Source organism: Passer domesticus, chromosome 1 (genome assembly GCF_036417665.1).
Source record: "Passer domesticus isolate bPasDom1 chromosome 1, bPasDom1.hap1, whole genome shotgun sequence".
NCBI classification, from domain to species: Eukaryota; Metazoa; Chordata; class Aves; order Passeriformes; family Passeridae; genus Passer; species Passer domesticus.
The window spans coordinates 70,946,166-70,962,546 of NC_087474.1; the positions used below are offsets into that span (position 1 = coordinate 70,946,166).

The following is a 16,381-nucleotide window of genomic DNA, read 5'->3' on the forward strand; positions in this document are numbered from 1 at the left end:
GGGCCAGATGTTCCTATAGATGAATATGAAGTATGACTCTGTCGTAGCTGAGTCTCAATGGGACAGAAGGTAGACGGTGAGGTTTTTGGAACAACAGCAACAAAAAACCTTAAGTGGGTCACTTGCATCCACACCCAAGATCCAGCCCTAACACTGAGATGTTGAGCAGCATTACCAACCTGAGCTTTATTCCTCAGCCAGAGCCAGTGCCTTTCTTACTTCTAATGCCTCAATGCTTGTAAAGCCACAAAGATTGGCTCATAGAGATGGCAAATGCTGGCTGTCCTTGTCAGACTGACAGACACAGCTCAGGGTGCATCCCTCCCTCCTGCCTTAGCTACAAACATTATGAAGCTCTCCCTCGGCTCTTCCCCCTCTCCATGTGTATTTTCATGCAGTGGCTGAGGGGGCTAACAGATGCATGTTACAGTGAATATTAATGAAGGTCCCCCACTGGCATCTCCTCTTGGAAAAGGCAGGGGGAGAACAGTTTACAATCTCACTCGCAGGGCTAAATTACCCAGTGACTCATGATCTAAGTACCAGCAGAATGCTGCTGAACATGGGTATTTAGGATATTTGATAATGATGGACATTTTCAAAAGGCATTTTGAAAAAAGAGGCATTTTCAAAATTGGTAATAAAGCAGCTTTGCTTTGGGAATGCTCTGACTCCCTACAGCTCACTAGCACCTACAAAAATAATAATCCTAACCATGAGATTAACCAAATGTTTGTGTTTCTGTGTGAGGTAGGAAGGAAGGACAATTTTTGCATTATCAGTAGAGGTCTGTAGCCAAATGAGAAGGAATTTTTGGGAGCACTGAATTGGTAATGAATGAATTCCTTATCACTAAAAAGGAGAGATGAATTTTCTTTTTTTTTTTTTTTTGCCAGCTCTTCTTGCAGGACTGCTTGCCCTACTTGACCATTGAACTCAGTGCAGCTCTGAGGATTTTTTAACCCTACCCCAGCGACAGATGGCCCCACACTGGCACAACAGGGAGAGCAGTGAACTGCAGGATGACCATGGGAATGAACAGTGGCATGAAGGAGCAGGAAACAGCTTTGCAGCCAGGGAAAGGGCCTGTATAACTGCTTCTGGAGGAAGATGCCACGAGGTAGACTGAAGTGAGACAAAGGAGAGCTGGCCATGGCCACAGCATCACATTGCTGCTGAATGTGCAGTGGTCCTCAGCTATGTCCTATGAGGGGATGCAGTAGGTGTTTCCAAGGCAGAGGGTACATCTGGCTTGAGAATTCTGAGCTGGTACTGTGTCCTATCCCAGTCTCCTGTCAGGCTCATATTTCTGAAAAGATTTTGGGTATAAGCTTGTTTTTTTGTGTCTGAGCTCACCAGAGGCCAGGGATTGTAAAGAGTTTTGTTATTCCCTGCTGAATGTGTCAGTCACATCCAAGAGCATCAGGCCCTGACAGCAAGCTTCTTACCACCCACATTCCTGTCCACCACAGTTCTGTGAGTAATGTGGTGTGGCGGAGGGAAGATGAGCATGGGATGTATCCCACTGCAGCCCACAAGCATCAGCACTGTGTCCTGGCTGTCGGAACCATGAACAAGCCCAAATCCCCACCAGGGATGATGCCACAGCACTGGCCCCAGGTGAAAGGCAGCATCAGGTCTTCAGTGTGTTGTTTGTAGAAAGCTAGGATCACTCCCCATTGAGCTGAAGTATTTCTTGGGCCTCTTCAGTGGCAGGCACTGTCAGATATAGAGGAGAATGTTTTCATCACAGCTAACAGAGGGCTATCCAGATTGCTCGTAACTGTTTTTAGCACAGTAAACATGCAAACCAAGTGCCTGGGGAAAGGGAAAAAAAAAAAAAAAAAAAGAAAAAGCCTGTCCTTGCAGTAGCTGATCATTTTTAATTAAATCTCAATCTATCAATCCAGTTACTGTGTGAGAAGGAGAGAAACAGCCTTGAATGGTTTAGGATGCCGGCGATCTGAGATGCTCCATGACCCTGTGCAGAAGCCAAGGCACTCCTGCTGCCAGCACGAGGACAAGGCACAGGGCCAGAATGGTCCCGTCAGCCTGGCCTCCACCTTGCAGCTCACTGCACGAGAGAGTCTGCCAGAGCCTCACGTAGGTTTCTTCAGAAGGTGATGTGGTTCCTGGCCTCACTGAGCTTCCCTGGAAAGCAGGGTTTGTGGCATTTGGGTGTCCTGGATGGTACCATGAGAAGCATGAGCACTTCTGCCCAAGCTGAGGCAATGCCAGCTTCCTCCCCAGCTGGATAGAGCTGAGCATGGCCCAGGAGAGCTGACTGCCATGGCAAGTGGGCACCATTTGGGATGGGACAGAGCTTGGGGGAGCCCTCCTGGGGACCCGGCACCCATAGCATCTGCAGTGCCTCTCCTCATTGGATGGGGATAGAGTCAATGGGGAGTGAGTTATCTTTTGGTCTCTGAGCTCAAGGATTCTAATGAAACTGGTTCAGAGTACTTTAAAATCTGTAGATTTTAGGTAGAGAGGGTTCATCTGATGAAATGTGATATTTATTGTCTTCATATCTTTCTCACTGTTAGTTGTGTTGTTCATGAATGAGGAATGAAAGAAAGATGTAAAGGCAGTTGCCAGTTTTGATGCCAGTTTTGATACCGGTTTTGGGTCTGAGACGAGGCGGAAGGGGGAGGGAATGGCATGTGTTCATTTGCTTTTCAAGAACAATAAACCTCAAACCTGAAAATATTTCCTGTTTGAAAATAGTGATTAGCTAGATCCAATTTAGCTTACTGTATAGTGTCCAGCGTCTGAGCATCTAAGCTGTGGCCCTCTTTGAGCAAGATGATCCCCAGAAGTCCTTGCCAATCTCCATCTTTCTGTGATTCTGTGATCTGAGATGTTACAAAAGGTGAGTAAATGAAGCCTCTGATATCCTGTTGCAACAGGGAACCGAGGCACAGGGTAATGTACCTAGGTATACAGTGGCCTGGTTGTCTGGTGAGAAGCACTAACATGACAACTTTACATGCAGCCCTGTTCCCTCAAACAAGCAGCCACAGATGGTCATATAGCCTTTGGCTGGCACTTGTGGCTCATAATAAGGGTAGAGGCAGCCCTATCTGATCTATGCAGTGGCCTTGATTTCCCATTGAGGCACCACAGTCCAAGAGAATAAGTTTCTTATCCGTCTCATAACGCCCACCTCATTTTTCACATGAAATGTGCTTTATGCGTTAATTCGTTTTCTTGTAACTTACATTTCAAAGGTCTGTAGCTCCTTAATATACCTTAGAAAACCGTCAGGTTTTCCATGCTCAAAAAGTTGCAGGTATTTTTGCAACAGCACCTTCCATTTACTGCAGTGGAAAAAAAGTAATCAATTCTTAATTCAGTGGAAGCTACTAAATTAAAAATCCTTAAATTACCTGGACCCAAGGAAGTTCGGAGCTTGATTCTGGATCTATCAACTGAATGGGAATATTAATCTGTGGAACCAAGACTACCCCCTGATTAATTAAGCTTTATGCTAAATACAAACAGTATTTAGTGATGGGGGGAGGACGAGGGAGGAAGCAGCCACCTAAATATTATCTTTTTCTTATAAAGGTGGCCTGTTATATTTCTGGAAAGCTCATTTTGCTATAGGTCTCTACATGCAACTTTCCCTGAGGGCAGTGGATGGGGGTTTTCTACATATTTGTCTCATAATTCTACATCCTTGCTGGTTGTATAAATTAAAGCGACATAATCACCATGCTTTCTTATCATGATTTCTTACACCTCAAAAGAACTCCTGTGGCAGTCAGGCAGTAATACAAAATTAAAGTCAGGCATTTTCTACCTCTTCACCAGAAGGTGCCCAATGATCCTGCACAGGAAGTTCTTTCCTATCTGTGACAGGTTTGTGATGGGCATGCCTTCTTCTGAACAGCACATTGTCTGCTTTGAATAATTTTCTCCTTCATGTCTGTGCTTTCATGGTCTCTGCAGAAACTTCCACAGAAATTCTTAAATGAGAACTTGTCCTTCCTTCCTTTCTTATGATAAGGAAAACTGAGCCAAGGTCTCCCAACTGACAGTCATCACAGCAAGCAACATCTGATCAGAACTGCTACTTACAAGGCTGAGCACATTTCAGCTGGTGGCCTGACTGACTGACCAATGCTCACATAATCCAGCCAGCCCTCTCATTGCTAAACATCTTCTGGTGGAACCATTACTTAATTAAAAATGCCTTGACCAGTCCTATCAATGTGGGAAGCCAAGACCACAAAGACTTTATAAGAAAAGTCAGTGTAACTCCAAATGAAAAACCTATTCCTGCTTTTCTCTCTACTCTCTAATTTCCCCTGCAGATTCACTGGTGCTGGTGAGCCATGACATATGCACGGCAGATTTGTATATGAAATAACCCACCTCTTCTGCTCTTCCCCCTGCTACAGCTGCTTCCTCACCCCCCACACCTCATTCTTGTAACTAGACCTTGCCCACCAAAAATCTTCTAATAGAAAAAGAAAGAAAAAAGGAAAGAACTTTCCAATGACCATCAGGCTGTTACAACAGTTCAAGGGTTTTGCATGGATTTGACTTTTTCAGCTTCAGCCCAGGACTGTGAGCACAAGCTCTGACTGATGATGTGAGCAACCTCTCTGCCACACTAAGCTAATCACAGCAAGCCAGCTTGAAGTGTCAGTGTATGATGGACAAATGCTAAAAGGCAAAACAGATGGAAAATAACAAGTCATTATTTTACGTTGTAAACCTACCAAATACAGTTTGCTAGTAATTAAACCTCTGCAAATACATCCCTGCAGATAGCTTGAATATGGCCTCAGTTCAGAGCTGCTAAGTGAAACACTGAACAATGGATTCCTCTTTGCAAACACATTTTTGTTAAAGAAGAAAGTTGAGGTTAAACTGTTCAAGTGTATAAAGTGCTTCAGATTGGACTCTTGGCCCTAAGTGTTGGAATTTTGTCCCATTGAAAGTGGCTTTGGCAAAATGCCTCCAATCACTCTCCTCCTGCACCACAGGGAGGGCAGCATGCCGGCACAAATAAATAATGGTTGCATCTGAAGGAGAAAGTTGAGTGAGCTGGCATAAGAGATGATACAGAGAGAGCTGTGCTTCTTCTACTAAGTGTGAGGGCTTACTTTTCGCCAAGGAAATAAACAGAATTTGCCTGCAAATTTATCTTCCTACAGTGTTAAAATATTTCCCTCCTGTACTTGATTTTTTACTAAAGTCTATGCTTCTGCTGCCTGCTGTTCTCTTCTCCCTTCTCCAATGGTTCTCTTTTCTTCCAACTTCTCTTCTTCACTATTGCCTCCTCTCATTTCTTTTCCTTTTGTGAAATATCCCATCACATACCATGAATGTTTTATTCTCCCTCCACTTTACAGACTCCAGGTAGTACTTGTAAACTCCCATGGGCAGTTGTCCTGCAGCAGTGTTTCTGTACCAGCCCTTCCTTCACCCTTTGTAACAAACCAACTATGGACATTTGTTTGTTTGCATAAGCTACAGGCATATACTTTTTTAAAGACCTTATCCCACAGCTATATTAAGTTTCTAATGCCATTTCATCATTAAAATGCTTCATTCTTCACAGTTGAAGCAAGAGCCTGATGCCTGCTTACACTGACTGATAAAATGGTAACCACAAGTAGTCTAAAATATAAAATTGATCTGTGTAGGCTGGTTCATGACCCTGAAGAAAGCATCCATCCATGCGATAATCCTTGTCTTCGGTCTACCACTGATCTAGCCATAAAGAAACTGACAGATTTTTGTTACCTAACAGCACCCTTTTCTGGGAGATATATAAGGAAACTTAAATAACAGGTCTCTCTGGGAAGCATATGGTACAGTAGCAGAAAATTGTGACTCTAGCAGTGGGACTCTGCCATGGTAACCTCACTCAACATGGGGAATACTGTGTCTTCTCCTAGTTGGTTTGTGTTTTCAACCTCTTTTAAAGAGACAATAAATTGTTTCAGTGGACAAATCCTCACTGAAAAAAGAGGTCGCTTTCCCGGGGCTGGACTTCATTATGCCTACTGAGGCTCTGCTTAGGCTCTGCTCTTCCAGGTTCTCTAATTCATCTCAGGTTCAGAGAAAACCTGTGCTCACTTATTTTTCTTTGTCTGATCCTGTTGCTTAAACACAAACTCAGACACTTGGCTGTGTTTGCTCATACAGCAGCAGCCAGCAGCTTCTCCTGCACCCTCTGACATCTTGAGTATTGGCACTTCCATTCTTACAATGAGGAGAACTGGCAGCAGGAAACTCAAGGCAGGCAATGATGAGAAGAAAGAGGAATTCCTGCCAGACACTGCAGGAATGTTGAATTGTCTATTTGTGTCTATGTCTGCCCACTGCACACATGTCAATCTATGGAGAAGAGCTCACATATCAACCCCTTCTCAGGTGCTTTGAGCCAGCTCTTAAATTTCAGGAAAAGCCACACTTGGATAAGCAATGTAAGATGATGCACCAAGCCACACACATGGGAGTGCCAGGCAAACTGTTCAGGATGTAATGTTGTGAGTGACAGGAGACAGATGTACATAAACATTAGTTTATACAGATCCCAGTTTCCTTCTGTGCTTTAGAGAACACACAGGTCCCAGTTTCTCCTCTGCATATCTTCCCATTGCAATACTCTGCTCTTATGTTCTCAGAACTTTGCCAGGTTAAGTTGTTTAAACATTTAATTGCTATATCATTAAACTCAATATTTTTCTTTCCCTGTTGTCCATTCAAAGCAAAGAGAGAAACTAAATCAAAATATTTCAGGTTTTTTGGTTTTTGATGAAGTTGAGATTGAAATCAAGGAAAGTTATTTGTTTGGAAAAACAATAAGCATAGAGCCTTCATTCAGATGCCCTAATCCTGTGCTGCTTGAAACTGAATATCTGCTTTCAGGATGTTACTGTGCATATGCTTGTTTGCCATTTTAGTGGACATTTTTCTCAAATGTGGCAAATTGTATACATATATAAAATGAAAACCACCATATGCCTGTGTCTGGAGAAGAGTTTTTGAAGCTTAGCAACTGTAGTATCTGAAGAATCCCACTTTCAGAACCTTCCAATGAGGATGCTTCATCCTCTCATGCCTAGAGACCAAATTATGTGGTCTTGCTATCAGGTGACTTGGCATGTTCCAGCCAGCAATACAACCTAGTCCTTCCTTACAGAGGATGAAGGATAGTGTGCTACTGTCAATGGAATACAAAGCTAGGAAATTTTCTTTTTCAGTTACAATTTATAAAGTTGTTCATGCCCAGAGAGAAGGGCATGGATGGGATGAGGTAGAGTTTTGGGCAAAGGTTGAGCAATGGAAATAATATTAATCATAATTTTAATATTTTCTCATTTTTAACCTGTTTTATTCTGGCATCTTTGTATTCTTTCCTTATGATGCAATTATGTGCATTTAAAATATCCTTATTATTAACAGGCAATCATAATAGTAAAATATACACATCATTTTCTTTGCATTGTAGCTGCTTAAAAGGTTTATGAAATTGTCTATGACAGTTCCTTGACAGGAAAAACCAGAGATATTACTATAGTAACATTCAAAGGTGATTGCAACAAAAATAAATTAATTCAAACTAAGACAATATTTACTTACATAAAGTGAGTCATTTGGATTGTGTATTCCTGACAATGGTGAAGAACGAAAAAATCATCAAGGAAGAATGACAATGTGTCCTCACTCCATACTGCAGAGTCCAAAGTCTTTCACTGTCAACCAAGGAAAAAACAGTAACACAAAGGGGGAATCTATATTCCTGTTTAGCAGACTTAAGTAATGCACTAAAAGTGGGCTGAGTTCACTTTCACATATGCTTTGGGTTGCCCCTTGATTTCCATGCAAGCACCTGTTTATAGCAGGGATGTGTCTGTGCAGAGAGGGACCCAACATCCCTTGGATCAGGCCGGGAATATGAAAGACATGACAGAGATCTTCATTACAGATCAGAAACATGCAGAAAGAATCTGAAAGCAGATTTTGCCCTGCACAAGAGCCTGGCATCAAATGTGGGTATTCCTGTTCTGCTCCCAGCAAAGTACACATAATAATAAAATAAACATAAAGCCTCTGTGCTCCTGCGGACCTCTGAGCACTTAAATAGGTAAAACCAAGGTGCCAAATTCTGCTCTTCCTGTGCAGCTCCATTCATGTGCAAGTGGTACAGAGTCTGACATTAGAAGTTTAGCATAGTGGAGGTGGGATGTGGAACACCAGAAAAGGACAAGGTTATGATTTTTCCATACAGAAAGACTGAGGGGCTCCCATCTGAGTGATTTCACTTTAGATGACAGGTAAAAAAAATAAAAATTAAAAGACTGTGCATTTCTCTCTAACATTCTGTAGCACTTTGGCTGGATACAATGGCAGCTGTGAGTTTTGGGAGATGCTCCTCAGAACTGTGAAAGCACAGAGAAAATGCAGCCACATGAGACACAGAATTCCCTGTCTCTCTGCCCCTCATATATGCTACATTTACTCAAGAATGGGAAAAACACACTTCAGATGCCATTAATAGACTGAAATAAATTGTATCTTAGGATAGATGCATTACTCGTAATTCAAGGAATGGCACTCATATAGAGTGATTTGCCCATTCTCAGTCTACCTAAGGGTCTGAATCCAGGAGAGGCAATTCCACAGGCAGTTAGCTGCCTTGGTGGAGGGGAATGCCATGCACCCAAGAGCATGGGGTGGGGAAGTGAAGGAGGACAGGACAGAGGCAAGGGAAAGAATTTAGCTTTGCCCTCTAAAATCCAACCCTCTCTTTTTAAAATAAATATTTTTAATCACCTTGACAGCCAGTGTAGCTAGCTCTTAAGTAGAAAAGTTCAAAGTAATTGTGCTTCTATTGCCTAAATTTTAATTAGTCTGTAGGTAAACAGGAGCTTTGAAGTTGTCTACACAGCAATTTCCATGTGCCCTGTTGACTTGAAGAGACCAAAGACTCCAGCAATATTCAAAGATGCCTTCTGCAGATGTGTAAACTATTTCACAAAGTGCAAATGTGTGCATTTAGGTCTTAGCCTGAGAGATCTTTTTAAGGATGTGGATACTAATTTTAAAAAGTGACATTCCATGCAGACCTATAGGTCTCCAAAGAATAGTTGCCAAGTCAGGTTCCCAGAAGGGCCGAGACCTGAAGACCCAGAGCAGACCATTGTGTCATAGCTTAGGCCGAGAAGCTCTGAGCAATAAATTTGTGTAAGTGATAAAACCCTCCAGACTGTAGAAAAATCAGATGGTGTTCATTTCCATGATAATTCATGCTTTGGTTGAGCTACTTTTGACTTACAGTGAGAGATGAATTTGACCTGCTCTCTCTTTCTCATCTGCTGGGCTGCAGCTGTGCCCTCTAGCACTGTATATGTATTCCAAGCTCATCTAGATGTTGAAACAAAAGCACAAATTAGACGACAATCTTCCATTCTTTCTGTGTGCTGCCAATACCTGTTTGTCACTATAATGGTATTAATCAGCCTTTATTTATAGCAGAATATTGGAAGCTTCCATTTTTCCCTTTTGATTTATTTGTAGGACAACAGGTGCACAACTTAAGCAGGTGTATGGATGTGTGCATATGTTGTGAGTTTGCTGATAGCCACAAAACATCTTTAGTAAATTATTACTTGTATCAAAGCTGCCATTATTTTTATTTTACGCCTAAACTGAATTTCACAGCTGTTAGCTCCTACACTCCATTAGCTGTTTTGTGTCACAACTGCAGTAATGCAGCTCGGGGGTGCAAGACCTCTTCTCTCACCCTCCAAAAACCCACACAAATAAAACATCTCTAAACCATGCACTGCTTCCAGTTTCTTCTGAAACTTGGGAGAGGCACTGAAAATGTATCAACAGTTTCCATTGGCAACTGCTGCAGAGTAGCATGTTACTGGTTCAACAGCTGATGTGAAATGCCTTTCCATATGTAAAGCTCTGCCTTAAACACACAAGGGACACAAATAAAAAAACTTCGTACTTTCTTTTTCTTTTGTCTAACAGTAAATGGGTGGTGTTGAAGTGCTGGATGCTTTAAAAAAATGCAGTTATAATTTTGAATCCAAGCTGTGAGAACACTCATTGGAGACAACTGTTCTCCCATGGGTTAGCCTTGAATAAACAATCACAGCTCTGTGTGATATTAGTTCTTAACCAGATTCTAGCATTGAGCTGTTGCCTCGCCATGGTTACTTGCCTTTTAAACCAATGTTTCTTTTCCTTCTTTTTTGCCAAGATTCTTGCTTGCTTGGCAGTGGCTCGTTCTCATTTGAACTTTTGCCCTATTTTAATCTCCACCAAATTTTTACTCTAAAAGAACCTTTTCACTGATATCTCTTTGTTGCCCTGAATTTCTTTTCTGTGTGTGAGAACTTACTTGGGGACATGGCTTACGGGAAAGAGCCCAAGTGACTGTCTTCTGAGTATCCAGAAGCTGGCAGACATCTGTGAGATTAGAAAACAAAGCCACAACAGCACAAGACAGTAGCCACTCCCAAAACAAAATTGAATAGAAAATAAGGAGACACACAAACTACCAGGTCATTCATTTGGAGATTTATTTGTCCTTGCAGGCCCTGAGCTTGCCTCACTCCAACTTATCTGAGGATAACATCATTAAAACCCATGTAAGAGCATCACTCTAACACACAGGGTTCCAATCCAGAATCCCTCACTTGTCCTGTTCCTCTGAAGCTGCCAGAGCACTGGGGTCCCATGGACCTTATTAGAGCCCTAAGGAAAGGGAACATAGCTCTGGTTGTTTTGAGGTGATTCTCCAGGCAACCCAGAAGAAACAAACCAACAGCTTCTATAAAAAAATCTAAAATTCCTCCTTTACAAGAAAAATGTGTTATCTTGAAATATCTTGACTATTTTTCTTTTGTGGAAATTATTAAATGAGAAAATTAATGGGAACTTCTGAAGGCCCTCTCTAAAAATTTCTAGCCACATAGCTGATTAAAATTATTTCCACTGCAGAAAAAGGAAAAAAAAAAAAAAAAAAAAAAACCAAAAAAACAACAACACAGCTTTGTCTTAGTTGCTCATTCGGCATCTTATTCCTCAGAAAATGTCACTGTGTGGTTGCCTAAAGGAAAGGCAAGTACATGTGGATAATATACATGTTCTTATGTGGTTGCATACATACAAATGTACAAAACCACAACATAATTATTTTGTACTAATAATTGGTTTTGGTAAAATCTATTTTCTTGCCAGAAGCATAACTTCCAATTTTCCAGTGTTAACAAAAGCACTGTTATTACAATTTATTAATCTCTCAGTCTTGGCTGTGTCATTTGGGCTGAATTTTTAGCATAAAGTAAAACACAGTTTAAGCCTGTAGGACAACATACCCCTTTGGTGTGCTGTATGTAAAATGAACCAGAGTAACATCCTACTGGTATGTGCATTCTGACAGACAAACAAGAGGCCAAGGATTCAGTCATCTATATTCACAGGTTAATAAGGAGTTGTGTTCACTTACTAAGACCAACTTTTCAACATTTAAGATTTTCTAACTTTCATTTAAATGTAGGAAAACCAGCAAGTTACATCTTTCTTTTAAAATATAATCTAATACTGCATATGTTAGATTTTAAATGAAAGCAATAAAAAGTCTATCCTTGTTTGCTTTTATTTATTAACTTATAGAGGAAAATTTTCATCATAGTAGCAAAATCAATACTCTGAGATAAAATTTCTAACAAGAATTTCCTTTCTCATGAAATTGTATTGGCAATTTATTTTTTTATCTCTATTGAAACAGTAAAATGTAAAAAACAATGCTCCCTTTTTTTTCTTGTGAAAGGTCTTTATTTACTTTAGAACCCAAGCAGGAGGTACATGTTCAGCTGACTTCAATCAATTTCTGCATCTTTGATATCTCTTCATTTGCACAGAAATCCTGTCTGACAGAAAAATCACTAGCTAATTGACTGGAGTTTGCCTTATATGTGAGTGTTGGTTACAGTCTGCTTTGCTTTGTATCTGAGTTGGAAGTGCCCCTCTGAACACAGCACTCCACTGCGCAGAATCCAGCTGTCAGCTCAGGCAATTTATCCCTTAATGTCTAATATACAAATTCCTAGCTGGATCCAGGTGAATTACTGTGCTTTCCTATTGCATAGCTGCGAATCACTGCACTACTTTGGGCACTGAGGGGAAATTAAAGGGCTCAGTGTGTCACTCAGTCCGAGGTGGGAACAGCTGTGAGAAAGACAAAGGTCCTTTGCAGTCCTTTGCCATAACAGAGCAGGTGACAGAGAAGGAAGGCTGTTCAAAGCCTTGCATAGGTAGTAATGCCTTGCTTCATTCTAGGCTCTCCTATCTGATGATTCCAAAACTATTTGTATAGCTTGAGTCACTGGACGATGCCAAGACAGACACAAATATTATGCCAACATCTTGGCAGGGAATGGGGATGCAGCCAAATTAGGTAACTTCAGTCCAAGACTCACACTGAGACACACACCTAATACAGCTCCTGCTGTGTTTCTTATCCTAGAACTGGTCTTTCTGGTGAATGGAAGCCTCCTTTTATAGGAACAACTCCAGGACAAAACCGTGCCTTGCAGAAATGCGGATGGGAGCACACACACACAGCCACACTGTCACCGACTGCACTGCTCCCACCAGGTAGCAATTAGCACAGAATGTGCACCACAGTATGTAGGTGCAATAATCCTTAACTGCTGGCAAGTCCCCTCATCCAGCATCTCCTACTGTTCTGGTTTTCAGACTCTCACAGCCAGCACTGCTCAGGTTTTAGGAAGGGGCTTCGCCCCGTAAAATGCCAACTTTTGTCCCGATGCAGAATGTCACTTTCCCACACGGAGCAGTACCTTGATCTGTGAGTAATGCCTGTGACTTCTTCAGAAAGCACTTGCAAAAGACAGTGCAGCTCAGCAGGCCTTTTGTAAATGTGTGGCCTTGACACATTCATCAGTAACAATGACCTCTGTAATCATTTACAATTTCTTTGGGCCTCCGTGTGTAAAAAAAAATGCTGCTATGCCAAGCCAATGGGAGAAAAAATTGTGCCATGGTTGCCTGGTACTGTGAAGCATTATTTGTACCAAGGGATGAAATAACAAGTCGGAAGGGTGAGAAAACTTGAAAGGAAATAGGCTTAGGGAAACAGAAGCTGGAAGTAATCAATAAATCATAGAATAAAGTAAAGAGAAAGAACCTTTAAAGTGCCCAGCTTAAATGTCAAGAGTATTAGAACAAAAGAGCTTGAAGCAGGAGAATGTGTGACAGGAAAATATGCTGAAAGTCTGACAGAAAGTATATTCACTTCTGAGCATAGGAAAAAGTACAGGAAATGAAGGGCAGCAGAGAAAAACAAAGAAATTTGGCAATTGTGTAAGTTCCTCTTCTTCATATAGTCTGAACATACAGGATCAGTGTTATTGTTTCTAGAAGATTCTGAGGAGTAAAACTGGGTTAAAAAACCAAACATTGCAGCAGTGGAAAAGATCAACTTTAAATTTTATAGTATGCTGGGAACGTGTTCTCTCCTATGCATGAAGGTATGCCATCAATATTGCAGAGTAATAGGATCTTGCTTACGTTATACTATGCCTAAAAAGAAACAGAGCCAGAGTGCAGTTGGTCTTATATTTATCCCTGGACAAATTCATTCAGCTAAAATTTAGGGTTTTTTCTAATGACTCTCTTTCAGTGATGCATTTAATCTTACATAGCTGGAGTCACACATAGGTCTAGGTATAAGTGTTTGCCCTACTGAAATCAATGTATATATCCATATAATTCAAGTTAAGCTGGTACTCAAAATATTTTTCCAAGCTGGAGACTAAGTGCTGATGGATTATCTAGTTAGCTGTAAATTGCATGGTTGCTTCTGGTTTTGGTTACTGGCTCAAAAACAGATACCCTATTCTGTTTGAAACAAGCTTACAATAACTGTTATTCATGTAATATAATAGATTCTTCTGGTACCACACACATTGGACTTTGTGAAACAAAATTTTCTGTTCAAATGGGGTTTGCAGTCAACTGAGCAAAGACTGTTTATGGTCGCCTTAGTTGAAACCTGTACAGAAAGAAACTACTCCACTTTGCTGTACCTTGAAGAGCAAAATTTGGGAATAGAGCCTGTCATAGAGGCTGTTGGACATGTGTGTCCAGTGAAAGGCAGACAGACAAACTTCTGGCCCTGTGCTTTGGGTGATGGGCTTCCTCAAGCATTGAAGATTTTAGGGCTTGTGCAGCTATTGTGCCACAGATCTGGGCCACAGCTATTCTTAAGTGCCCTGGTGGCTCCCACTTCACAGGGCTTTTGCTCGGGCCAAGGGCCAAATAGATACCCCTTGCAATATGTGTGCAGTCAGGACACGGTTTCAGTAAAAAGCCATTAAAAACCACACATATTTCTTCTTGTGGGACTAAAGCATCACCTTAAAACCATGTGGACCACTCAGGCAATGGCAGGGGAGAAAAAGTACATTGAATTGGTTGTGAAAAACTGTCAGTTTAAATCAGGTAGAGGTATTTGATAAGGGAACAGAGAAGCTTAGTCCATTTTAAAGAGTCTTCATTAAACTATCCTGCCCTTCTGCTGCATGCACATAAATGACAGTACTGATGTGCAACAGTAATGTCAGCAGGTAAATCGAGTGTTAATGCTTGTGTTAATGTTTCTGAGCATGCCCCCTATAAAAAGGAGATGTTTCCAAAATCCTGATGGGTCTGATGTGAGCAGAATGCTGAGTCAGGGAAAAAACCCAACTTACTGCAAGTGCTCATTTGACAGCAAAGGATTTTGTGGTATGCCTCAACAAGACATCTAAAATTTCACTCATAATTTTATGAAATGTCTCTCATTTAAGTTGTCAAAGCCTGACAGGCTTGTTAACAGCATCAAGGGGTGAATGGTCCTTCATCTTCTTGCTCTTGCTCAACTGAATGATCAATGAACAAACTAAAGCTGACAGCTGCTGCGAAGATATCAAGAATTAAAGGAGATGCAGAAGATGTGTTCTACTCTTCCCTGTCTAATTCAGCCTAAAGAATTTGATATTCATTTCAATAAAAGGTTGAAAAAGCAAGAACAACAGTAGCTTTAATCCTGTCTTTAAGTCCAGCTTTTCTGCCCACTCCAGCAAGGCCCACTAGACAGGAACAAGGCAGGGCAGCTCATGAGACTGGGGTTCACTAGTTATTTTCTGTTTCCAGGGTCTTCTTCCACCAGGAACACAGGAGCTAAGAACCCATTAATGGAATAAACATGAAAGGCTATCAGAATGTCCCCAGGATTTACACAATATCTTGACAAATTTGACTGTAAGAACAAAAAAACAAGTATTTTTCTTAATTGTTCTCCATTAAAATGCCAGTATTTTTTGGATGTTGTTAGCTCTCACTTTAACTTAATGTCTTCAGTCCATGTCTAAGTTTCCCCAGATTTTCCTGTAAAAAAAGTAGGGAGGCACATGAAATACAATGATTTTTCACAGCATATCAATACTTGCTGAAAGCCAGTTTTGACTTTCAAGATGTACTTGAAACCTAATTCTAAGAATTAATGAGGGAACTAAAGCATGTTACATGAATAAATGACCAGTCAGATTGGCTAAGTTTTGAACATTAGATTACAATAAACCAGGTGAATGACAGGCAAACCAAAGTGACTCCAGTCTCAGAATGTGTAATACACTGGGGGGGACACACAAAACAACATGGGGAACCTCTGCATAGCCTGCTCAGGAACACTTTGTAATCAGGAAGTCAGACATCATTAAATAAATTATTTCTTAGAAGTTATTCAGCTCTCTCCTAGCAAGCCAGCAAGGTCTACACTGCAGTTATTACATGCTTGGCCAAACAGATAAACTTCAGTGATGAGGTGACAGGCCTGACATGTTAGGGAAGAAGAGTGGACTTATTTCTCCTGAGTTTAGCCAGACTTTCAGTGTTGTCTCCCCTAACACCACTTGCATAACATTCAGCAAACTGATGAACTACATAATAAATAAATTGACAGTGGACTGTCAATTTACAGGTAAACTGTAAACTGGCAGAACTACCAGGCTCAAAGGCTTGTGATGTGGCTGGCATGTCCAGCTGGAGGCCAGTCACTTTTTTACTGTGAGGGTAATTGAATAGTTGAATGAATTGCCCAGCAAGGTTGTGGAGTTTGCCTCCTTGGGGACATTGAAAGCTTCAGTGGGCACAGCCCAGAGGACTGAGTTCTAGTTTACACTGCTTTGAGAAGGGGAGTTGGAGTAGATGATATCCCAAGGTCCTTCCCCACTTCAGCCATTCTGTGATTCTGTGACAGCCCCATCTTTGTCTATACCTTGAAGATATTGGCATACTGAAAGTTCTTTGCTTTTATTCGAGGAATGACACC

General features: G+C 41.2%; 1 long non-coding RNA gene across 8 annotated transcripts in view; it reads left to right on the top strand.

The window, feature by feature from the left end:
- LOC135302482 (uncharacterized) overlaps positions 1-16,381 on the top strand; it is a 122,939-nt gene that overhangs the window by 94,845 nt on the left and 11,713 nt on the right. For 2 of the 8 annotated variants that reach the window (XR_010364081.1, XR_010364080.1), the window contains 3 exons: positions 897-11,960; positions 12,512-12,642; positions 12,745-12,856. The exons of 5 other annotated variants lie outside the window; for them this stretch is intronic. This is a non-coding gene — a long non-coding RNA (uncharacterized LOC135302482). The remainder of the gene's footprint in view (positions 1-896; positions 11,961-12,511; positions 12,643-12,744; positions 12,857-16,381) is intronic. One more of the 8 variants, XR_010364083.1, reaches the window with a different exon arrangement.